Genomic DNA, 24,912 nt, shown 5'->3' with positions numbered 1-24,912 from the left:
GTCCGTACATCAGCCTCCTCTCTCTATGTAGACAATCTCCTACCCCCCCCCCCAGTGTATGCAGCATATGTCCATACCTCAGCCTCCTCTCTTTATGCAGACTGTAACCTACCTCTCCTCCCAGTGTATGCAGTATATGTATATACCTCAAACTCTGCTTTGGCAGTATATCACTGACCTCTACACCTCTGTCAATGTAGAATACCTCCTATCTCTCCCTCCCAGTGTATGTAGTATATGTTTACACCTCAATCTTTGCTTTAGCAGTATGTGTCTTTATGCAGAATACCTCCTACCTCGCTATCCCAGTGTATAAAGTATATGTATGTACCTCAATCTCTGCTTCAGCAGTATATCACTGACCTCTACACCTCTCTTAAAGCAGAATACCTCCTATCTCTCCCTCCCAGTGTATGTAGTATATGTCTACACCTCAATTTATGCTTTAGCAGTATATGTATTTATGCAGAATACCTCCTACCACACTCTCCCAGTGTATGTAGTATATGCCTACACTTCAATCGTTGCTTTTGTAGTATATCTCTTTATGTAGAATACCTCCTACCTCGCTCTCCCAGTGTGTAAAGTATATGTATATACCTCAATCTCTGCTTCAGCAGTATATCACTGACCTCTACACCTCTTTATGCAGAATACCTCATATCTCTCCCTCCCAGTGTATATATGTAGAATATGTCTATACCTCAATCGTTGCTTATGTAGTATATCTCTTTATGCAGAATACCTCCTACCTCGCTCTCCCAGTGTGTAAAGTATATGTATATACCCCAATCTCTGCTTCAGAAGTATATCACTGACCTCTACACCTCTTTACGCAGAATACCTTCTACCTCGCTCTCCCAGTGCATTAGTATATGTATATACCTCAGTCTCTACTTCAGCAGTATATCACTGACCTCTACACCTCTCTTTATGCAGAATACCTCCTACCTCTCTCTCCCAGTGTATGCGGTATACGTCTATACCTCAATCTCTGCTTCAGCAGTACATCCACTGGTCTCTACAACCCTCTTTATGCAGAATACCCTCTACCTAGCTCTCCTAGCATATGCATATATGTATATACCCCAGTCTCTGCATCAGCAGTATATTTATTGACCTCTACACCTCTCTTTATGCAGAATACCTCATACCTCTCTCTCCCAGTGTATCCAGTATATGTTTATACCTCTATCTCTGCTTTCGCAGTATATCACTGACATCTACACCTCTCTTTATGCAGAATACCTCCTACCTCTCTCTCCCAGTGTATGCATACATGTATATACCCCAGTCTCTGCTTCAGCAGTTGATTCACTGACCTCTGCTCCTCTCTTTATGAAGAATACCTCCTACCTCTCTCTCCCAGTGTATGCAGTATCGGCATGCACCTCAATCTATGCTTCAGCAGTAAAACCACTGACCTCTGATCCTTTCTTTATGCAGAATACATTCTACCTCTCTCCCAATGTACGCAGTATAGGTCGATACCTCAATCCCTACTTCAGCTGTATATCCACTGACCTCTACATCTCTTTATTTGCAGAAATCAACCTACCTACCTAATGAAAAATGTCCATGCCTCAGTCTCTGTAAGGTGCTACAGCAACAAATTGGTATGCTGAATAAATCAAGCATTCTCCCCCAGCCCAGAGATTTTTGCTCATCTCAGTTTGCACCCAGAATATGCCAACATCTTGACCCTGCTCCTTATATGAACAGTCCAGCCTGAACTGCCAGGCCAGGTCCTCCCTGGACCGGAAACAAACATCCTAGGAAGGGTATGCCCAGATGTAGGTCCCATGCTCATTGTGCCACTGGATTCAAGCTAGCCTGGCTGATGAGGTGAGAAACCCCGAAAACGGTCCCAGGGTGCCTATTTCCACTGCAGGGAGGACCTGGCTTGGCAGTTCGGGCTGGAATGTTCCCATGAGGAGCAGAGTCAGACTGATTTGCATATGGCTGGGCCTAAACTGGGGAGGCATGGTGAGCAAAAGAACAATGGCTTTAACCCAGATCCTTGTGACTGAGGGTGAATGTTTGCATTGTCCAGCATTCTGTCCATCATTTGTTTCTTTTGCATATGTCGCCCTAAGTGGGAAGGGTATGCCCAGACGTGGGTCCCGTGCTCATTGTGCCACTGGATTCAAGCAGCCTGACTGATGAGGGGTGAAACCCCAAAACCGGTCCCATGGTGCTTATTTCCGGTCCAGGGAGGACCTGGCTTGGCAGTTTGGGCTGCACTGTTCCCATGAGGAGCAGAGTCAGACTGATTTGCATATGGCTGGGTCCAAACTGAGGTGGCGTTGTGGGCATAAAAACATGGATTAAACCCAGATCTGTTGACTGGGGGTGAATGTTTGCCTTGCTCAGCATTCCATCCATCGTCTGTTCTTTTTTCATCAATCTCTGTATAAGCACACCATCCATTGACCTATTATTCTCTGTGCAGTATTTCCCACCTCATTCTTTTTTAAGCATTATACCGACTGGCTTCTATCACTCTGTCTATGCAGTATATCACCCAATATCCACCTCTTTATTTGTGCAGTATCCCCTACCTCAACATATTTATTCATATCTCAGTCTCCATGTTTATGACGTGCCTCCTCTAATTCCATCTCTCTATGCATGCAGCACATCTTTCTACCAAAATCACTCATTATGACGTATATCTGCCTACCTCCACCTGTCTTTATGCAGCGTGCCCTCGCCTCAACTTTATACTTTAAAAGTCTACACCTCTATGTATGCAGTATGCGCCTTACCTCCTGCTTTCTCTTAAACCAGTATGCCTCGCCACCTCCACCGCTCTATCTATTCAGAATATCTCCCTCCTTAATCTCTGGTATTCAAGCAGCATCTACCCGTATCCATGTACCCATCTCTTCATGTAGAATGGCGACCTACCTCAGCTCTGTCCTTGCTCAGTGGTTTCTCCCACCTGCAACTCCCTCTCCCTCCTTCTCTTGAAGGATACTCCAGCTCACTGTATGCTGTCTATACCTCCCATGCCTCATCTCGCTTTAAATAGTACTCCTTTCAACAAATATCTTTCTACAAGAAATGTACCCTGTCTGTAGCTCTCTGTGTGCGATATATACCCCTAACTTCTTCCGTCTTAGAGAGTATTTCTTCATATATATCCTTACCCCTTCTCTTCTTGGTCAATGAAGGAGGGAGGACGGAAGGAAAGGTGGAAGGAAGGAATGTGAGAAGGAGGAGAGGGGAAGGAATGGGAACAAGAAGAACATGGAAGAAATGAAATAAGAAGATGCAAACAGATGAACAAGAGGAAGGAGACTAGGGAAGGAAAGACAAGGAAAGGAAGGAAGAACAGGGGAGGAGGGAAGAACAGGGAGGGTGGAGAAGGGAAGGATGGGAAGAACAGAGAGGGAGGAGAAGTGAAGGACTGGAAGAACAGGGAGGGAGGAGAAGGGAAGAAGAGGAAGAACGGGCAGAGAAGGGAAGGACAGGTAGAACGGGGGCGGAGAAGGGAAAGAAAGGCAAGAACTGGGAGGGTGGAGAAGGATGAACGGGAAGAACAGGGAGTGTGGAGAAGGGAAGGACAGGAAGAACAGGGATGGTGAAGAAGAAAAGGATAGGAAGAACAGGGATGGAGGAGAAGGGAAGCACAGGAAGAACAGGGAGGGAGGAGATGGGAAGGATGGGAAGAACAGGGAGGGTGGAGAAGGTATTTACGAGAAGTAAAGGGAGTGCCGAGAAAGGAAGGTCAAGAAGAATAGGGAGGGCGGAGAACGGAAGGACGAAAAGCACAGGGAAGGAAGACAAGGGAAGGATCAGAAGAACAGGGAGTAAGGAGAAGGGGATCACGGGAAGAACAGGGAGAGTAGAGAAGGGAAGAATGTGTAGAAAAGGGAGGGAAGGACGAGAAAAACAGGGAGGAAACAGAAGGGAAGAACAGGAAGAATATTTAGGGCACAGAAGGGAAGGACAGGAAGAACAGAGAGGGAGGAGAAGGACGGGAAGAACAGGGAAGGCCGGAAACAACAGGGAGGGCAGAGAAGGGAAGGACGAGAAGCACAGGGAGGGAGGAGAAGGGAAGGATGGTCTGAACAGGGAGGGAGGAGAAGGGAATCATAGGAAGAACAGGGAAGGTGGAGAAGGGAAGGAGGGGAAGAACAGGGAGGGAGGAGACGGGAAGAACAGGGAGGGCGGAGAAGGGAAGAACAAGAAACAGGGAGGGAGGAGAAGGGAAGGACGAGAAGTACAGGGACGAAGGTGAAGGGAAGGATGAGAAGAATAGAGAGGGAGGAGAAGGGAAGTGTGGGAAGAACAGGAAGGGAGGAGAAGGGAAGGACGAAACGAACAGGGAGGGAGTAAAAGGGAAGGATGAGAAGAACAGGGAAGAAGAAGAAGGGAATCACAGGAAGAACAGGGAGGATGGAGTAGGAAAGGAGAGGAAGAACAGGGAGGGAAGTGAAGGGAAAGACGGGAAGAACAGGGAGGGACGAGAAGGGAAGGATGGGAAAAATAGGGAGGGAGGAGAAGGGAAAGACGATAAGAGCAAGGAGGGAGGAGAAGGGAAGAATGGGAATACCAGGGACTGAAGAGAAGGAAAGGAGAGGGAGAACAGGGTGGGAGGAGAAGGGGATCACAGGAAGAACAGGGAGGGTGGAGAAGGGGTAGAACAGGGAGGAAGTAGATGGGAAGGATGCGAAGATTAGGTAGGGTGAAGAAGGGAAGAGCGAGGAGAACAGGGAGGGAAGAGAAGGGAAGGAAAGGAAGAACATGGACGGCAGAGAAGGAGAGGAGAGGAAGAACAGGGAGAGAGGAGAAGGGAAGGACAGAAGGCACAGGGAGGGCAGAGAAGGGAATGACAGGAAGAACAGGGAGGGAGAAGAAGGGAAAGATGGAAGAACAAGGAGGGAGGAGAATGGAAGGAAGGGAAGCACAGGGAGGGAGGAAAAGGGAAGTGAAGGACGCAAAGAACAGGGAGGGAGGAGAAGGGACCGGAGGAACAGGGAGGGAGGAGAAGGGAAGGACAGGAAGAACAGGGAGGGAGGAGAAGGACAGGAAGAACAGGGAAGGCAGAGCGGGGAAGGACAGAAACAACAGGGAGGGCGGGAAAGGGAAGGACGAGAAGCACAGGGAGGGAGGAGAAGAGAATCACAGGAAGAACAGGGAAGGTTGAGAAGGGCAGGAGGGGAAGAACAGAGAGGGGGAGACGGGAAGAACAGGGAGGGCACAAAAGGGAAGGACATGAAACAGGGAGGGAGGAGAAGGTAAGGACAGGAACAACATGGAGGGCGGAGAAGGGAAGGACAGGGAGAACTTCGAGGGAGTAGAATGAAAGGATGGGAAGAACAGGGAGGGCAGAGAAGGGAAGGATGGAAAGAACAGGGAGGGCAGAGAAGAGAAGGACGAGAAGAACAGGAAGGGCAGTGAAGAGAAGGACGAGAAGAACAGGGAGGGAAGAGAAGGGATGGGCAGGAAGAACAGGGAGGGAGGAAAAGCTAAGGACAGGTAGAACAGGGAGGACGTACAAGGGAAGGATAAGAAGAACAGGGAGGGCAGAGAAGGGAAGGATGGGAAGAACTGGGAGGAGGAGAAGAGAAGGATGGGAAGAACAGGGAAGGTGGAGAAGGGAATAAGGGGTAGAACAGGGAGGGAGGAGAAGGGAAGGCTAGGAAGAACATGGAGGCCGAGAAGGGAAGGACAGGAAGAATAGGGACGGGGCGAATGTAAGGATGAGAAGAACAGAGAGGGAGGATAAGGGAAGTGTGGGAGGAACAGGAAGGAAGGAGAAGGGAAGGATGAGAACAACCGGGAGGGAGGAAAAGGGATGGATGGGAAGAACGGGGAGGGAGGAGAAGGGAACCACAGGAAGAACAGGGAAGGATGGAGAAGGAAAGGAGAGGAAGAACAGGGAGGGAAGTGAAGGGAAGGACGGGAAGAACAGGGAGGGACGAGAAGGGAAGGAGAGGAAGAACAGACAGGGAGGAGAAGGGGATCAAAGGAAGAGCAGGGAGGGTGGAGAAGGGGTAGAACAGGGAGAAAGTAGACAAGAAGATTTGGTAGGGCGAAGAAGGGAAGGACAAGAAGAAGAAGGAGGGTGAGAAGGGAAGCACGAGAACATGAGAGAGGGGAAAGACGAGAAGATCAAGGAGGGAGGAGAAGGGAAGGACAGGAAGAACAGGGAGGGAGGAGAAGGGGATCAAAGGAAGAACAGGGAGGGTGGAGAAGGGGTAGAACAGGGAGAAAGTAGACAAGAAGATTTGGTAGGGCAAAGAAGGGAAGGACAAGAAGAACAGGGAGGTAGGAGAAAGAAAGCCCGGAAGGTACAGGGAGCGTAGAGAAGGGAAAGACAGGAAGAACAGGGAGTGGGGAGAAGGGAAAGATGAGAAGAACAAGGAGGGGGAGGGAAGGACAGGAAGAATATGGAGGGCGGAGAAGGGAAGGACAGGAAGAACAGGGAGAGAGGTTAAGGACGGGAAGAACATGGTAGGCGGAGAGGGGAAGGACGGGAACAACAGGTGGGGCAGAGAAGGGAAGGATGAGAAGCACAGGGAGGGAGGAGATGGGAAGGATTGGCTGAACATGGAGGGAGGAGAAGGGAACCACAGGAAGAACAGGGAAGGTGGAGAAGGGAAGGAGAGGAAGAACAGGGAGGGAGGAAACGGGAAGGATGGGAAGAACAGGGAGGGCAGAGAAGGGAAGGACGAGAAAAACAGAGACTGAGGAGAAGGGGAAGAAGAGAAGAACAGTGAGGGAGGAGAAAGGAAGGATGGGAAGAACAGGGAGGGAGGAGAAGGGAAGGACAGGTAGAACAGGGAGGATGGAGAAGAGAAGGATAAGAAGAACAGGGAGGGAGGAGAAGGGAAGGATAGGAAGAACAGGGAAGGAGGAGAAAGGAAGGATGGGAAGAACAGGGAAGGTGGAGAAGGGAATAAGGGGTAGAACTGGGAGGGAGTAGACGGGAAGGTTGGGAAAATTAGGGAGGGTGGTAAAGGGAAGGACGAGAAGAACAGAGAGGGAGGAGAAGAAAAGGACAGGAAGAGCATGGAGGCAGAGAAGGGAAGGACAGGAAGAAAAGGGAGGGAGGAGAAGGAGAGGACAGGAAGAATAGGGAGGGCGGAGAAGGGAAGGACGAGAAGAACAGGGACAGAGGCGAAGGGAAGGGTGGGAAGAACAGAGAGGGAGGAGAAGGGAAGTGTGGGAAGAACAAGAAGGGAGGAGAAGGGAAGGATGAGTAGAACAGGGAGGGAGGAAAAGGGAAGGACAGAAAGAACAGGGAGGGTGGAGAAGGGAAGGAAGGGAGGAGCAGGGAGGGAGGAGAAGGGAAGTACAGGAAGGGAGGAGAAGGGAAGTACAGGAGGTACAGGAAGGGCGGAGAAGGGGAGGGACAGGAAGAACAGGGTGGGGGTTGAAGGGAAGGACTGGAAGAACAGGGCGGACAGAGAAGGGAAGCACATGAAAAAATGGAGAGGGGGAAGGAAAAGGGTCTGATGGAAAGAAAAGAGAGGGAGGAAGACCAGTGATGGAGGAGAATAGTGAGGGAGGGAAGGAAGGAAGGGAGGAAGGAAGGGAGGAAGGAAGGGAGGAAGAAAGGAAGGAAGGGAGAAAGGGAGAAAGGGAGAAAGGGAGGAAGGGAGGAAGGGAGGAAGGAAGAAAGGAAGGAAGGAAGGAAGGAAGGAAGAAAGGAAGGAAGGAAGGAAGGAAGGAAGAAAGGAAGGAAGGAAGGAAGGAAGGAAGGAAGGAAGGAAGGAAGGAAGGAAGGAAGGAAGGAAGGAAGGAAGGAAGGAAGGAAAGAAGGAAGGAAGGGAGAAAGGGAGGAAGGGAGGAAGGGAGGAAGGAAGAAAGGAAGAAAGGCAGAAAGGAAGGAAGGAAGGAAGGAAGGAAGGAAGGAAGGAAGGAAAGAAGGAAGGAAGGGAGGGAGGGAGGGAGGGAGGGAGGGAGGGAAGGGAAGGAAGGAAGGGAAGCAAAATATCAAAAAGTCTCTTTATTGGGAGGTGGGACCAATCCATCCCTACCGCTGGTACCTAAACCTGGACGTAAAGAAGAAGGAACAAGAGGCCGTCTGTCCTCCGCCAGGTGCCGCTGCGCCTGGACTGCCGCACCAGGGAGCGTGGGACTCTCTTTCAATCACTCCAGGTAATGGACGGGCGCTGTACACAATCGTCTTTAAAAGGTAATAAAAGAAAGGCCTGCTCAGAGCGACCCGTGCGACAGTCGTCTCATTACTAGGCCGGTCTGATGAGACGCCCCGCGTCGCTGAAGCGGGGAGAGGTGCGAGGTGGGGGAGGGGCGCAGGGAACGCGGCGTCTGTCAGATCATCGCGAACATTTTCAATTGTGCATGCAAAAGGCTATCGATCGGGGCGGAGTATGATGGAAAATAGAGTCAATTGATAGAGTAATGACAATCATCAATAACACCCGCCCGCATCCCTCATCCGAGTATGGATTTCCATAACGCCACTTTTAATGATGCATCGCCCTTGCCAAAATACTTCACAGGGGGATGTCACAACAAATTATTGGCCAATTAAAGAAAGAAAGCGAGAGGAAGTGTGTGCGAGAGAGACGGAAACAAGCAAAGAGAGGGCGAGAGAAGCAAGCAAAGGGAGAGAATGAGAACAAGAGAAGCAAGCACGGAAATGGAAAAAGAGAGAAAGAGAAGTAAGCGAGGAAAGGGAAAAAGAGAGCGAGCGTGAGAACCAAGCAACAAGAGTGAGACATAGAAGCAAGGAAAGGGAAATAGAGAGAGCGAGAAAGAAAAGCAAGAGCGGAAGGGAAAAGAGAGAGAGAGAGAAAGTGAATCAAGCAAGAAAAGGGAAAGAGAGAGAGAGGTTGAAAAGCAAGCCAAGGTAGATAGAGATTCGAGAGAGACACAGAAAGAGAAGAAAACGGGGAAAGGAAGAGAGAGAAAGAGATTGAGAAGCAAAGAGAGAATACGTAAGAGCAAGCCAGGGAGAGAGAGGGGAGCAAGCAAAGACAGAGCGAGAGAGAGAGAGAGAGAGAGAGAGAGAGAGAGGGGGGGAGAGAGAGAGGGAGAAAGAGCGAGAGAAAGACAAAGAGAGGGTGACAAAGAGAGGGAGAGAGATAGAGAGAGGGAGAGAGAGGTCGAGAGGGAGAGAGGGAGAGGGAGAGAGAGAGCGAGAGAGAGAGGGGTTGGCCTAACGGCTAAGGCGCTCGACCTCGGACCTGGGGATCTGGGTTCGAGTCTCAGTAACGACGCCAAAAACCCCCTGTGATTCTGGGCAAATCACTTAATCTCCCCGTGCCTAAAATGAAAGTGTGTCCTCATGTAACGTAACTGGTGCTATGTAAAGCGCTCTGATAACTGATTCGGTACGGTTCTAGTTCGCGCTATATAAAAAAAACTCTGCAAAGAGAGAGGGAGAGTGAGAGGGGGTGAGGGAGACAGAAAGAGGGAGGAAAGAGATTGAGGATGGAGGTACGCCAGACGAGCTCCACTCGTGTGGGTATCTGAACCAACATCTGGCCCAGGATTTTATTTCTGGTTGTATCGCTGAATAAGTATGCTACTTTGGTAGCCAGCATTTTGTTCCCAATGAAGTGCCCAATGGTGTCACTTGTTTGATAGGTTTCTTAGGCTTTCTTTTCCATGCTCTTAAATGTCGCCGTCACTGCTAACTAAGACTGACCGGCGAATGAGTTAGCACCTATTGACCAGTGTGTCGCATCTAGGCACCTGAATCTATTCAGGAGCTGAGGAAGGAGAGGATTCGAACACATTGTGAAAACTGGTATTTGTCAATAGATCAGGTAGTACATCTAGCAGTAGAATCATCATACCCCTTCCTCGAGACGAATGGATCCCTCGACCCCTCACAGTCTGGCTTCCGAGCCAACCACAGCACCGAGACCGCCCTCATCGCTGCCACCGATGACATCCGAGCCCTGATGGACAACGGAGAAACAGCGGCCCTCATCCTCCTAGACCTCTCCGCAGCTTTCAACACTGTCTGCCACCGCACCCTAGTGCAGCGCCTCAGCAACGTCGGAATCCACGAGAAGGCACTGGAATGGATCATCTCCTTCCTCGACGGAAGAACACAGAGAGTCCGCCTACCACCGTACAAGTCAGAGGCCACCGGAGTCATCTGCGGCGTCCCTCAAGGATCCTCGCTGAGCCCCACCCTCTTCAACGTCTACATGAGCCCCCTCGCGGCCATCGCACGCCAACACAACCTCAACATCATCTCCTACGCCGACGACACCCAGCTGATTCTCTCCCTCACCAACGACCCCGCCACCGCCAGAGCCAACCTTCACGAAGGGATGAAAGACGTAGCCGAGTGGATGACAACCAGCCGCCTGAAACTGAACTCAGACAAGACGGAAGTCCTCATCCTGGGCTCCTCGCCCTCCGCCTGGGACGACTCCTGGTGGCCCCCCGCCCTGGGCACCGCACCCAAACCGACAGACCACGCACGCAACCTGGGCTTCATCCTGGACTCCTCCCTCTCCATGACCAGACAAGTCAACGCCGTCTCCTCGTCCTGTTTCAACATCCTGCGCATGCTACGTAAGATCTTCCGGTGGATCCCCACCGAAACCAGGAAGACGGTCACCCAGGCACTCATCACCAGCCGTCTGGACTACGGCAACGCCCTCTACGCCGGAACCACCGCCAAGCTCCAGAAGAGACTCCAGCGTATCCAGAACGCCTCGGCGAGACTCATCCTCGACGTCCCCAGACGAAGCCACATCTCCAGACACCTGAGAGACCTGCACTGGCTCCCGATCAACAAAAGAATCACCTTCCGGCTCCTCACCCACGCACACAAAGCCCTACTCAACCAAGGCCCAGGATACCTCAACAGCCGCCTCAACTTCTACGCTCCCAAACGCCACCTCCGATCGACCAACCACGCCCTCGCCGCCGTCCCCCGCATCCGAAGAGCGACAACAGGAGAAAGGTCCTTCTCCTACCTGGCCGCCAAGACCTGGAACTCCCTTCCGACCCACCTCCGCCTGACCCAGGACCACCTCTCCTTCAGGAAGAAGCTCAAGACCTGGCTGTTCGAGCAGTAGCAGCACCCCCCCCTAGCGCCTTGAGACCCTCTGGGTGAGTAGTGCGCTCTATAAATGTCCTTGATTGATTGATTGATTGATTTGGTTGAAGCATGACTGAAACGTGTGTGCCCATTCCATCCCTAGCCTCTCGACTGCGACCGACAAGGATGGTGCCACTGGCTAATTTTTATGTGTAAGTGTATTTATGACAGAAGAGGGGGGCACGCGGCCAAAAATAAGCTGAAAATGCCAACTTGTTTAGTGCATAGTAACAAAAGAACCATTTGATGGGTATAGTATTAGATCGCTAGTCATCTGGGTGGCATCTGAACCAGAAAGGCCCGGGTTCTCTAATGCACTGCAAAAACATATGTATTTCATTCGGTGCCACCTGCCCCCAGAAGCATCTATTTGTGTAATGCAAGATGAATGGAGCAAGAAGCCGTGCCACACTGTCTGCCCATCACTTTTAACGACGTAGAGTACATCCCCTCATTATATTTCCAGACCGCGCATCACTTCTCTACCCAGCCAGACCATCTTCTCAATAATATCGATCACTACTGGCAAATGTGTATCAACACCTCCAAGTTCATTCCATGTTCTGCTGTCCCTTCATGAGGCTTTCCTTGTGCCTCAGTGTACGGACAGGGCCTGATTTAGAGATTGTCAGTCACTGAAATTACCCCAACTTTTGAAGTAAATGCCAGCTATGGAGTAGAATTTGCCAGCTTAATCGAGCATCATCGCAATAGTATTGAGGAAGGAATTAACCCCCAGAATCATCATTGTCCTCTTTTGCGAGTCCTTAATAGCGATTATTAAGGAATCGCTATTAAAGACTCGCAAAACGGGATTCATGTAGAAATCGCAATATTATTTGCGATTTCTACAGCTTCCTTATTTGCGATTAGCAAATTGCTAATCGCAAATAAGGAATGACTACCCATTCATTCCTATGGGAAAGGCCCATAGGAATGAATGGGGAGTCATTCCTTATTTGCGATTAGCAATTTGCTAATCGCAAATAAGGATGCGATTTCAAGGGTGCCAGGGGTGTCCAAAGGACACCCTGTAGCACCCCTGAAATGTAAATGTAGACTGATGTCGCGCACACACATGTCCAAAGGACATGTGTGTGTGTAACATACAACTTAGAAAAATGCACTAAAGTGCATTTTTCTAAGTTTTCGCTATTTACCACAAAGTCAGACTTCGCGGTAAATAGCGGCCAAAAATAGCGATTTTGCAATTTAAAAATGGTTCATGAATTGCATTTAAGGAATCTCAAATAGAGATTCCTTAAATGCAATTCCTCACAATTTAGCGGTTTCGCAATTTGCGATTTTTGCATTTGGGGTGATGAATCCCAAATGCAAAAATTGCGCTCGCAAAGGGCCAGATTCTCAGAATATGGCCCTTTGCGAGACGATTTTCCGTTGATGAATCTGGCTGAAAGTTTCATGGAAACCACTCTGTATTTAGAGCTTCCTCCGAAAATGGAATATTTTCAGGTACTACTTAACACCAAGACAGTCCTGTGTTTTGAAAGCGCAGACACTGTGGGGCAGATTTACAAGACCTTTGTGCCTTTTTTGCGCTGCCTTTGCGTAAATTTTGTGACGCAGCAGCGGCGCAAAAGAGGTGCCATGGTGTGGGGTATTTACAACGTGACGCATCTGGGAGATGCGTCACGCTGTAAAGCCCTGTGCCAGAAGTAGGCGTTCCGGCGTAGGGGGGTGGGGGTGTTCCGGCGCAGGAACGCCTCCTAAAAGTGGCTGAGTGAAATCTACAAGGTTTCACTCAGTCACTTTTGAGCCCATGCTGCGTCAAAACCCTGCGCCTGCTTGAAGCAGGCATAAGGCTTGACGCAGCATTGCAAAGATAGGGCCCCCCAGAGCATTGGTGGAGCTGTGTCGTGCTTGTGATGCAACTCCAGCAATGCTCCGCCTTTATGGCATAGATGCGTTGCGCATCTGTGCAGTTTTTTCCCCATGGTGCGCCACATTGTAAATGCGGCACATCCATGGTGGCGGAGCCTTGGCGCACAATAACTGGCACATCCCTGCTGATATGCAGGGATGCACCAGTTATTGTAAATCTGCCCCTGTGTCTTCAAGTTGGCATACCAATGGATTTGGAGGGCAAAATACCATCAGAGGAGAACATGAATAGGTTAGAGGGCAGTGTGAGGGCTGAAATAGGCACATGAAACCTTCAGAGGGTATCTTGCCAGTTGGGCGTGGTCCCATACCCGTCTGTTAAAATATAAGGGTTATTTTTAGTGGTGGGCGGAATATTTAATTCTGCCTGTGGAATTGGCAGGTTCAGGTAACTGTGTGTAACTCAGAGTTCTGGCCATATTCCAATATTCCACCAATCGCCGCATGGCGGAACTTTTTCCTGTGAGACTCCAGAAATGCGAGCAAGATTTGGCACCCCCTAGCGCCATTTTCTAACAAGGGCGGTTGTGATTTGTTGCAGTGAGAGAGCTGCTTCTCGAGTAGATTTGCTGTTGCTCGAGAAGATTTTCTACTTGCGTGGCAGTACAATCAACTTCAAATGACCGTGCACTCTTGCGCACCGCATGGCGCTGTTTTTCGGCTGAAGTGTTTCCATTCTGGAAGATCTCTGGAGTGGTGGAGGTTGAAGGTGATTTGTTGTTTAAGGAAGGAAAGTGCATACCGCCTTGTGGATTGAATGACCACATTTTGCCATTAGCTATTGAAGGACATATTGGTATGTCTTCCATGAAAAGACTTGTTAGGGCAACGATTTGGTGGGCAGATTTAGACAGGATGTGGGCCAGAGTTGTAAAGAAGTGTGAGGTGTGTGTCAATAGCAAAAAAAATGTTAAATGTGGTTCCAGCTCCTTTATGTCCTGTGGAATGGCCAGAGTTTCCATGGCAAAAGGAGGCGTTTGATATTTCGGGACCTTTTAATGCTTTACCCTTGGATTACCGTTTTGCCATGGTTTTGGAGGACTATTATTCCATGTAGCCGGAGATAAAGTTTGTAGCACAAGCCACCACTAATGCGGTTATTGAGTTTTTCAAATAGATTTTTGGAAGGGAGGGATATCCTGAAGTTTTGGTAACTGACAATGGGATGCAGTTAGAATCATGTGAATTAAAACGCTTTTTAGGTATGGCAATATTCACTATATCACCACTGCATTATATGAACCTCAATGGAATCGACAGGTGGAGCGGTTTAATTGTGTGTTGAAGGAAAGCATTGTGTGTGTGCTTGGGGTTTTGGTTGTGAGTGGAAAACCAAGTTGTGGGAATAGGTGTAGATGTATTGCATCACTTCCCACACCACCACAGAGGATAGGCCTTATATACTGCTAAGGAACAGGGATCCTGTGTCTAAGTTGTGTCTACAGTGATTTAAGAAGAGACAAAAAGGGAAGGACGATAATATTGTAAAGGAGGAAGTGGCTCTCAAGGTGGAAAACAAACAGGAGAAAGTCAAGCATTCCAAGTGGAAAGTCAAAGAAGCTAAGTTTGAATAAGGTGATTGCGTTAGGATTCGCAAACTGGGTTTTTTTGGTTTTTTTTAAATGGTCATACGTTTAAAAAGGCTATGAGTGTGGACAAACTCAACAAAAACAGTGTGGTCACTCAAGATGGCAAGATTTGGAATGTCCGGAGAGTAGCAAGAGTGATGGTGGTCTTCAGGAAGGGAGTTTAGTTACCATTTCCAGAAAAATGCATAGTGACCTGCAGATGTAACATCGTGGCATGCTCAGTGATACTGATAACCCTGAATGTGTGACCTCACAGTTCTACAAGTTGGTGTAGAAGACCATCTGTTAGATTTATAGATTATGTTTAATGTTTGTCTTGATGTTGTTGTCTTGTTTCTTTGTGTGTTTGGGTGATGTGATTGGGTTGTTTTATTGTCTGTTTAAGATGTGTTGTATTTTGTCACTTTTACTTTTATTTATTATCCGTTATAGCGTGCTTATTTTCTGCTATGCCCTGGTGTACTTTCATGAAGAATTCTGAAACTGGAATATGAAGAGAGAAGTTTTGTGGTGAACTGCCTGTCACACAGATGTGGGAACTGTGCTAAGCTACGAATAAACTTTCTACTTTGAACTCATCAGATCTCAGAATCCTGAATTTAACATTAATTTAATGGGTGAAAATTGAGTGCAATTGTCAGATGTGAAATAGTCCCTAATGCATTAAAATTAAAGCACTACATTGGGGTGTAATAATACACCAAACAGCCAATAGTAGGAGGTGAGATGGAAATATCTGCTGGGTGGAGTCAAAGCCCACTATCAGTATGGTTTACAGAATTGTTAGCAAAACTTCAGAATGAGCTCGCAGGAACAACCCGAACATTTAGAATGCAAGTGGCAGTTGTTTGTACTGCTTCTGTTTTATTGCACAATTTTTTTGTGGCGTTTTATATAGCGCAAACCAGACCCAAAGGTATCAGAGTGCTTTACATGAGCACCAGTTACGTTACAGACAGACACATTCATTTTTTTCGTTAGGCACAGGGAGATTAAGTGATTTGCCCAGAATCACAGAATGTTGAGTGTCCCTGCAAAGACTCGAGCCTCGTTCCCCAGTTCCAAGGTTGACTGCCCTAGCCGTTAGGCCACATTCTCTCCCCTAGCATAAAATGTATCCTCACGTTCACAAGGGCGCATTTTGAACCAAATCATAGTGCTAATTGTCAGTTTTGCATTTTGTGTAATTACGTCAAAAGTCAAAATACACTTTGTTCGGCTAAAAGACATAAAATACAAATAAAATACATACAGAATAAATACATTGATAACATTTAGCATTAGAAATGCAACTACCTGATATAAAAACAAGATCCCAAATACACAAAGTGTCAAGTGCATCAGAGGGAGAAAAAACATTAATTCCTCACATAGCTGAGCATATACACAATTCCATGTTAGGCACAAAATAAGGCATAAAGATTGCTTAAGAAACCAGATTTATTATATCTAAGAACACATTGAATGAAACTCTCAAAGGAAAAAACAGACATTTATAGAAGGCAGGGATTGCAAATAAACGAGATGGGATACGCAAACCACGACTACACAAATGGGGACACACTGGGGTAAAGCCTTTAAGCTCCTAATTGGAATGTTAATGGACTTGGGGACAAACTAAAACATAGTATTGTATTACAATATATTAAGCGACACGCCTTAGATGTGGTCCTCCTTCAAAAAACACACCTAGTTGGTAACTCCTGTAAAGCTATGAGTAGATGGGGCTACCGGCTGGTGGTTCATTCTGGTGTTACCACGGGTTCCAGGGGAGTGGGCATTATGTTTAAAAAATCCTTTCCACTGTCTATACAATACACCTGGACAGATGGGATGGGTAGATATGCTGCAATTTCAGGGCAGTGGGAGGGGAAGTCAGTCACGCTAGTAGCAGTATATGTCCCACCAGGGTTACAGGGAAAAACCTTCACAGATTTAGGCAAAATCGCACTGTAATTCCCAGAAGGCTACCTGGTCATGGGTGGTGATTTTAACTCGGATGTGTCTGATTCCCTTGACCGGTGTCCTCCCCATAATATAATCCCCTCACATAGGTGGCTTCCTGATTTCCTAGATGCATTGGGCCTAGTGGACACGTGGAGAGTATATCACCCAGAAAGTATCCAACACACCTTTCATTCAGGGGCACACAATAGCTTATCTAGCATAGACTATCTTCTTACTCCAGCATGCCAAATAGGAAATATTTGGGAAATTAGGCCCCTGGCCCGCGGCATATCTGACCATTCCCCATTATGGGCAGAAGTGGTCCTGGGTGAGAAAAGGGTGGGGAGAATATCGCCCATGAACCCTTGGTATTTTTGACACCCTGTGGTCACAGCAAACAGTCAAAAGCTATTGAAAACGACTTTCTAGAAAACGGAATCAGTGCGGTCATCCCAAACTCTGTGGGAAGCCTTTAAAACTGTACTAAGGGCTCAAGCAATTTCACTGATTTCCTGTGTGCGGAAAGAAAAGACAAAAGACCTAGCCTGCGTAGAGGACGAAATCCTCCTTATGGAGGTGGAAACAGAGGGACCAATGACACAAGACAGACTCCATACCCTGAAACTCAAAAGAGACGTATGTAGATCCATTGCTACTGACAAGGCCAAGACACTGAATAGAGACAAAGAGGGCAGACTGTATGAATTGGAGGACAAGGCTGGAAAGTTGTTGGCTTGTTTAAATAAAAAAGAGCTGGCGAGTAGACTAGTACCCGAACTAATGAAGGGGTCAGGGAAAATAATAACAGATCCATAAGAGATAGCCAACGAATTTGCAGATTATTATCGCTCCATCTACAGAGCGAGCTCCTCCCTCCTAGAAGAGAACTTGCAAGCCCTACTCTCGGACATACTTCTCCCTACCTTTGCCGCGGATGAAACGGACGCACTTGATAGCGATTTTACTAATGACGAAGTTGCCCAGGCAATTAGAAACCTCCAGTCAGGTAAGGCTATGGGCCCTAATGGGCTGCCAATTGAGCTATACGCTGAAGCCGGATGCTCCCTCGAGATCAAAGGGTGGCTACATTGGTTACCATACACAAAACAGGCAAACACAGAAATAAGTGCTCTTCCTATAGGCCCATCTCCTTATTAAATGCTGAGCCTAAAGTTCTAGCCAAGCTGCTGGCTGGTCGTTTGGTTCAAGTGATAGGCAAATTAGTGCACCCAGATCAATCGGGCTTTATGCCTCACCGGAACACAGAACTAAACTTGAGGAGACTGCATGGCATGTTAGGGCGACAGGGCACAATTCAAGAAGCAGAAGTTGTGGTCTCACTGGATGCCATGATGGCCTTTGACACAATTAAGTGGCTGTATCTGTTTGCAGTCTTAGCAAAAATGGGATTCGGGCCCAATTTCATCTGGTGGGTGCGCCTTTTGTATACAGAGCCCTTGGCGCAGGTGGGTGTCAATAATAAAAAATCAGAAGTATTCACGCTGGGCTGTGGGATGCGACAGGGCTGCCCACTGTTCCCCTTACTTTTTGCCCTAACCCTGAAGGCTTTGGTGGCGTGGTTACTCAGAGACCCTGTAATCCGGGGTTTGATGTGGGCTGAAAAATGGGAGGACCGCATTTCCATTTATGCGGACAATATTCTGCTATACCTCGCATCCCCCAAAGCATTGCTCCATAGAGTGCTTAACAAATTTACTAATTTTGAGTAAAATTCCGGGTATACAATCAACTGGAGTAAATCCTTAATGTATGTCCTCAATGGCCGACCTTCTCCCTTGCCCAGAGGATGTCCTATGCAGGAAGCGAAAGAGGGCTCCCAATATCTGGGAATATTTATCACAACAGATCCCAGAACCAGATATGAACGTAACCTGCTCCCCCACTACAGATGTTGAAAATTAGTACGTTTTGGTGAACATTATCTGCGCCATCTTGCCTCTTCCCCTGATGCCACACTTTTGTCGTGCGCGCCCGCCATTTTGTTAGATGCCCCGATCAGAACGAACCCTTTTGCATGCCGCTGGCCCCTGACATAGCCTTTCGCCTTCACTAAGCCTGCACGCTGACCACCCCCTGCTTGCACCTGCCTTGAGTCATAAACCCCTCTTCGGCGCTGCTCTGCCCCAGGCCCTCATCCTGTTCCCAGCGCGACACCTCCCTGCTTCCCTTTCATGATCTCCGGCCCTTAGATGCAAACCCCCTTTTTCCCCGTGTGCCCGTTTTGTCTTCCCCGTTCCCAGGCCGACACCCAGCTCTGCCGATACCATCCCTTGCCCCTCCCCGTACAATAGAAAGCTTCCCCCATCAAAGGATCCCCGGGTTGATCAAAGCCCCCATTCCATGAGATCCGATCAAACCCCCACATTCCGTGAATCGGCGGAATATCCAGCTGCGTGATACTCATCACCTGTTGTGACTAGGGTGGGGACTTCGACTGTAAATGTGTGTGGGAACGGGCTCAAAGGGAGTTCCGGGAATGTCTTTTTCATACATCAAAGCTTTAACATGAATGTGTAATGTACAATAAAGTCATAAACTTGTGTATAAGAGGCCAGGCCTCAGGGATGCAGTTAGAGCACCTCAGAACGATACCTTCTGTCCGTTTCGTTGTGTTCTCCTCCGGAGAGAATAAAAACCTTGTTTCCTGCTTTCCAGTCTCCAGCGCCTGCCTCTTCATTGATTAAATAACTAGAGGGTCACAGAGGCAATACCGCCGGGCAAATATCGATTGCCCCCGACCCGCATCAGGTTTTTACAATTGGCGTCCCAAGCGTGGGGCCCATCAGCGACTCGTGGATCCAGTGGGAGAGGTCCCGACGACAGAGTGAACGACTGCAACGATCGGGAGAGCTCTTGCCCAATAGACCCTCGTCTGGCAGCCGATCATCCGAACTTCACTAGTTCCGAACAGACCTCTCTCGAGTGATCTACGGTCCTGACTGGGGACCATCAGGAGTGCCGTGAGAAATACGAGAAAAAGAGGACGATCGGGCGCTGGATTCGGAAGACAAGAAACTGTCCACATGGTCCGGGTAAGGTCGTGTAATCACGACAAGTTGCAAAATAATTGCTTGATTGCTTGATTGTTCAAAAATACTAGTATTGCTCTTTTTATTTATTTGGAGATTCACTGTCTACAAACGGAGAAACAACGGGCTCTCTCTTTGCAAGCAGTGGAGGATAGGTAGGGCAGCAGCCGTGCTTATTTTTTCTCCCCCACTCAATAATTACTTGAAACTGAACTGTTGTTCGCAAACTATTGTTTCCTGGAGATTCCCTGTCTGCAAACAGGGAAGAGACCACCCTTTTTGCAGATAGTGAAAAGGGTAGGTAACGCAGATCTTTGCGGACCTACTCATTCTCCCCATTGTTATTTATTGGTCTTTTTTTATTATTTTTGATCCATGAGGTATTCACTGCCTGCAAACAACGTTGAATAGAAATATTCTGTCCGGTCTTTGCACCTAGTGATAAGATAGGCAGTGCTGACTTTTTAGTCCCTCGTTACGAGCCGTCATGTCTGTCTTCTCCCCACTGATTAATAGCCTGTTTAGCCCGGACCGAGTATTAGAGGTGGACCATATAGCTCCACTAGAAGGCACCCCTAATAAGGACATGTTCATAAACTATGGATTAGTCACCATAGCCTATAATAAATTGTGGCACAGGTATACCGAAGATAGTCAAGACAAACAGTGGCCACTGGCAGGATCCTTTGACCTTGATAAAATAGAAACGTTAGAAATAGCCCTTCGAAATAATAAGACAACGCCAATTATGCTCGACAGTCTCGGTATGTGGCGCAGAGAGGCTATGCAACGACAGAGAAAAGACGAGGACAAACCAAATAGAGAAATATACCGACAGGACAACCCCAGGACATCGCTACCCACAACTTATCCCCCGACACTATGCAAAAGACGACCAGACTTAGGGCCAGCCCAATGCGCTTTTTGTAGGTATGTCGGACACTGGAAAGCCCAATGCCCGACTCTACTGAGCGTGAGTAAAGGCAAAGGGCCGACAGGAACGACAGACCGGCAGTACAAGAAAAAGCGCGAGACAAAGAAGAACCCGACTTACATAGACAGACCAGACAGAACCACCACGTTTGATTATGCCCGATGGCACAGATTTCGCCAGGACAATTTCAGCGGCATGCTCAAGTTTTCCTAGGTCGGGCAACGTCAAGACGGGAACCCAGCCTTGTTTCAAATTCACTGACGGAAAGAGATAATTATGACCAATAACTGTTTTATATTCGTCTTGGGTCTTTGTATGTCGTACTTGTACTGTCCCCCCGTCTGAGTTTGTGTGTATGTAATGTACAAATCTGCGTCATCCCTCTACACGTGTTTCCGTGTTACTCAACCTCTGTTAGCAGAAACTTAGCATAAAAACAACCTGAAAAGAAAGAAATGGTAAAACAAAATCCGTAGACCATTAATGAACTTGAACTTTTAATTTAACACAACAAACAAGGAATAATAACGGTAAACTGTAGAAAATGAAAGTCAAACAGAACATTCGCCCCCCCCTCATTCTGGAACCTTCCAAAGTAGGGCAGGGTTACGGCTACGCCCAACCAACGGCAACCCATATAAGGCGGGCCCGGCCGCCAACTCTTGGTCAGGAAATCTTAACGTATGGGGGAGCCGGAGGAGAGGCAGGAGCCAGCAGCCTGGGCAGTTGTAGGTAGTTCCGCCACATGTCTCCTCGGCCAGCCGCAACGGGCCTGGATAGACTTAAGCAGTCCCGCCACATGTCCAGAGAAGAACGAGGCACCTCTTCCTTTTCTCTTCCGTCACAGCCGCAGCAGCCCTGGACGGCGGGATGTCCTGCACGTACCTCCACAACAATTTGTCCAAGTTGGGCTGGGAGGGAGAGGCGACGCGGACGAGCCTCTCCCACCTCCACCGATAGGAGGTTTCCCAGCCCCCGGCCCGACGCCGAACACCCCAAGTCAGGCGATGGTGCCAATACTTCCACAGCACCGAACACACCATGGTGGCACCCCAGTACTTGCGCAGCACCGAACGTGCAATGGTGGCCATACTCCCACAGCACCGAGCACAGGTCTTGGGGAACACCGGATGTGGAGAAACCTTCATGCGGGGCGATGAAAAGGAGCGGCCTGGAGTGCACCGGGAGAAGGAGACGATGCGAACCAGTCTCCCTCGCCCCCCAGGTGGGGGCATCACAGCTGCACCCCAGCCGAACGTCCCGCTCTCACAAAACAGAGACCTCTTCCTTTCACTCCGAAGGATCTCTCCCACTCTTGCAAACTCGACGAGAGTGGCCCCTGTAGGGCCTCAAAATGGCGTCTGGGTCCGCTGGAAGGCGGGCCCCGGCCACTAGAGTAACTTTGACCAGCAACATAACTCGAACATTTGCCCCTTGGAGCACGAGCCCCCATCTCCGACAGCATCTCCGCAGCCTTGAAGATCCTACAAAGGTCCCCGGCGGAACCTTCGGCCTTTGCAGGCTTCCGGTAAGGGACGGCTGCCTTGATCGCCAACGAAACAAACATGACATTGCCACTCCTTCTGTTAGCATGAATTCTAGAACTGCCGAAAAGGACTCTGGTCCAAACTGCCAGTAATGGGAAACATTTCCCCCTGATGCTGCTTCCGGACTGAGCCGGCCCCGCCCAAAATGGCGCTGGTATCAATCGGAACTTACGAACACCTCGTGGTGTTCCTTCGCACTGATATAAACTTGATGTTCTGAGATTTTATATGATCCTTTGTACACTTGGCTAGAAAAGACAAGGAGAACTCACTCGACGAACAGTATGAAAGGATCCCCGTTACAAATGTTGATTACAAATGTACAATGTATTATATTTTTATAACTGATGTAAACCTCATTTACGACGCACACGTACGGTATGCATATAGGAAATCTGATTACCACTATTATGATTATGCTTCTAAATTATGAAAATAAATGCCCCCGAACCCCCAGCCAATTAATAGACGCTTTTAGTCTCTTACAAATGAATGAGTAAAACTTTCCGATGTTTTTATTGCTGCAAACGACACCCCCCACTGTACGCACTTTAGCCATCGCCACGACCGGCCAAATACGACCGCACCCTCATAATCCTCATGCTGAAATGATTTTGCAAAATAAAGTTTTTGAAACTATGGACGGGTATTGCATGCCTTATTTTAAAAATGTGGGATCGGTGGGAAAGTTCTTTTCTGTGCACCCTACTCTGCTCTCTCTTTAAGGTTAAAAGAAGATGGTTGCCCAGCCCTGGAGGACGGATCGGATCGACAACACGACACTCCGCCTTCAAAGTACGCGACTGACTCATGAACTCTCGCGTAGAGGAAGACCTTGACTTCCAAGGATGGGTAAAACGAACGGTGTAAATGAGGGAATGTAAAAGGAGGGTGAAATGAAATAATGTAAATGTGATAAAGTACAACGTTCCAAAGTATCAGGGAACGGAGCTGACCCAAGAACCAAAGAACCTTAGAACGCCACAGCGTTGAAAGAGGTTTAAGGATCCCGATAGTGAGATACATCCTTTGACTAGATACCTCGCACTAAGCACCTCTGGTTTCCTTTTTACGTTTCCCCGCACACGACCTATATGGACACACTACCCCCCCCCCCCGACTCCAGAAATCATATCCCCGGGGACCCTGCCCCGAGGAGGAAAGACGAGTAAGAGGTAAGTAAAGGTCTTATGAATCCATGTGTTTGAATATGCGCGAATGCTGTCTCCCCCACCCCTTTTTCCTCCCTCTGCAGGTTACATCAGAGATTACAGCCAAGGTGTGGCGAAGATCTGAAGCCTTGCCATGTCTAATACACGAAGCGGACTAGCGCCGCAAGGTGGTGTCTAAGCACGCCTGCAAACTACTCACGTATTGAACAAATCCGAAAAATTAGCACAACCTGATAAAAAGTGATCACCCTTAAACCAGACCGGACGAATGAACCCATGTCACGTATGATGCGAAACTATGAGGGAATGTGTGTATGTGTGACTGAGGCGTCGGCCTAACTGGTCGAAGGACCGAGAATGCGAGAAAGTGCGACAAAATGGTACCTCCTTTCTTCTTTCCTTTTTCTCAAGGCACGTCCCCTCTACCCTGTCTAATGCTCAAACTGCATGATTACAAGATTCTAACGCAGACCCGTGAATGCCCTTTACTGTGTAATGCACTAAATAGCCTTTCTTGAATACACTGCCCCCCTCTCTGTTGCACGTGTACTATTTAGCCTGCCGTTGCACTCTCTCTCTCTCTCTCTCTCTCTCTCTCTCTCTCTCTCTCTCTCTCTCTCTCTCTCTCTCTCTCTCTCTCTCTCTCTCTCTCTCTCTCTCTCTCTCTCTCTCTCTCTCTCTCTCTCTCTCTCTCTCTCTCTCCTCTATTTTTGCACTCCCACTCTTCCGAGTGATTAGCCCCGAAATTGGCAGATTGCCACCCCTAGCACACCTCCTAATTGGCTTCAAATACCGTCAGTATTTGCACAAAAACGTGTCTTTAATACAATCACCCTGAGGCCGCGTCATTACCTCTCCTTTTCCGCTAGAAGTCAATGAACCGAGGTTGGGCCGTAAGGGAAAGGACAGGTAAGACGACAGAGGTTCCCTAATCTGGCCCGAAATAAGGGGACTACATGTCGACGGCTCCTATGGTATAAAACAAGGACCTCAGAATACGCGACCCTCCCCTCCCCGAATTGTCGCAATACCCAGACCGGAAAAATGATCACCCCTGTTACCTCCCCTGTATCAGCCGCCCAAAAACTGGAATTATGAAACTACCCCTCATTTCCGGTTGTGAGAGATGGGTCGATTTATGCCCTTACCACAAGTTTCCTATGCCCCTGGTTGTTCCCCATAAAACCCCTGTCCTTCCTAATTAAGTAATCGGGCTGTAAAAGGTTACGTAGGATCCAGAGTGATGTTTTACAAGGTTAACAGACTAGTCCAAGGTAAAGAAATCATCGACATGAACCCCGTAGTAGTTAAAAGGCAGGATGCATCGATAGAAAGGAAATGTTTAGCCATGATCGTCTCTCAGCAAAATACCTGTGTAGTACCATGTTAACGTCTCACGAAGGTGGGTCACCATCAGATGAACTGTCGTGACTGTGATAAATAATTTTAAAGGAAAGTCATAGTAAATCCAACAGGCCCGTCACCGGTCATTCATATGCCAGTTGTGAACACTAATATGACGGGCATTTTTCATTCTTTGCCTGGAGCTGGGAGAGAAATAGACTTTTTGATTATCTTCATCTGCAAATTCTCTAAAGACTGTCTTTTCAAACTTGTTTAAGGGTACTGCTGTTGGAGGAGAGAAGGACCGGATGTGGGAGCACGAGGCCTGACTGCAGACTAGGGAACACCTGCGACATTAGCCAAGGCGAGACCACGACAGA

This window comes from Lissotriton helveticus, chromosome 5_1, assembly GCF_964261635.1.
Source record: "Lissotriton helveticus chromosome 5_1, aLisHel1.1, whole genome shotgun sequence".
Lineage (NCBI taxonomy): Eukaryota > Metazoa > Chordata > Amphibia > Caudata > Salamandridae > Lissotriton > Lissotriton helveticus.
This window is presented reverse-complemented; position numbering follows the sequence as displayed.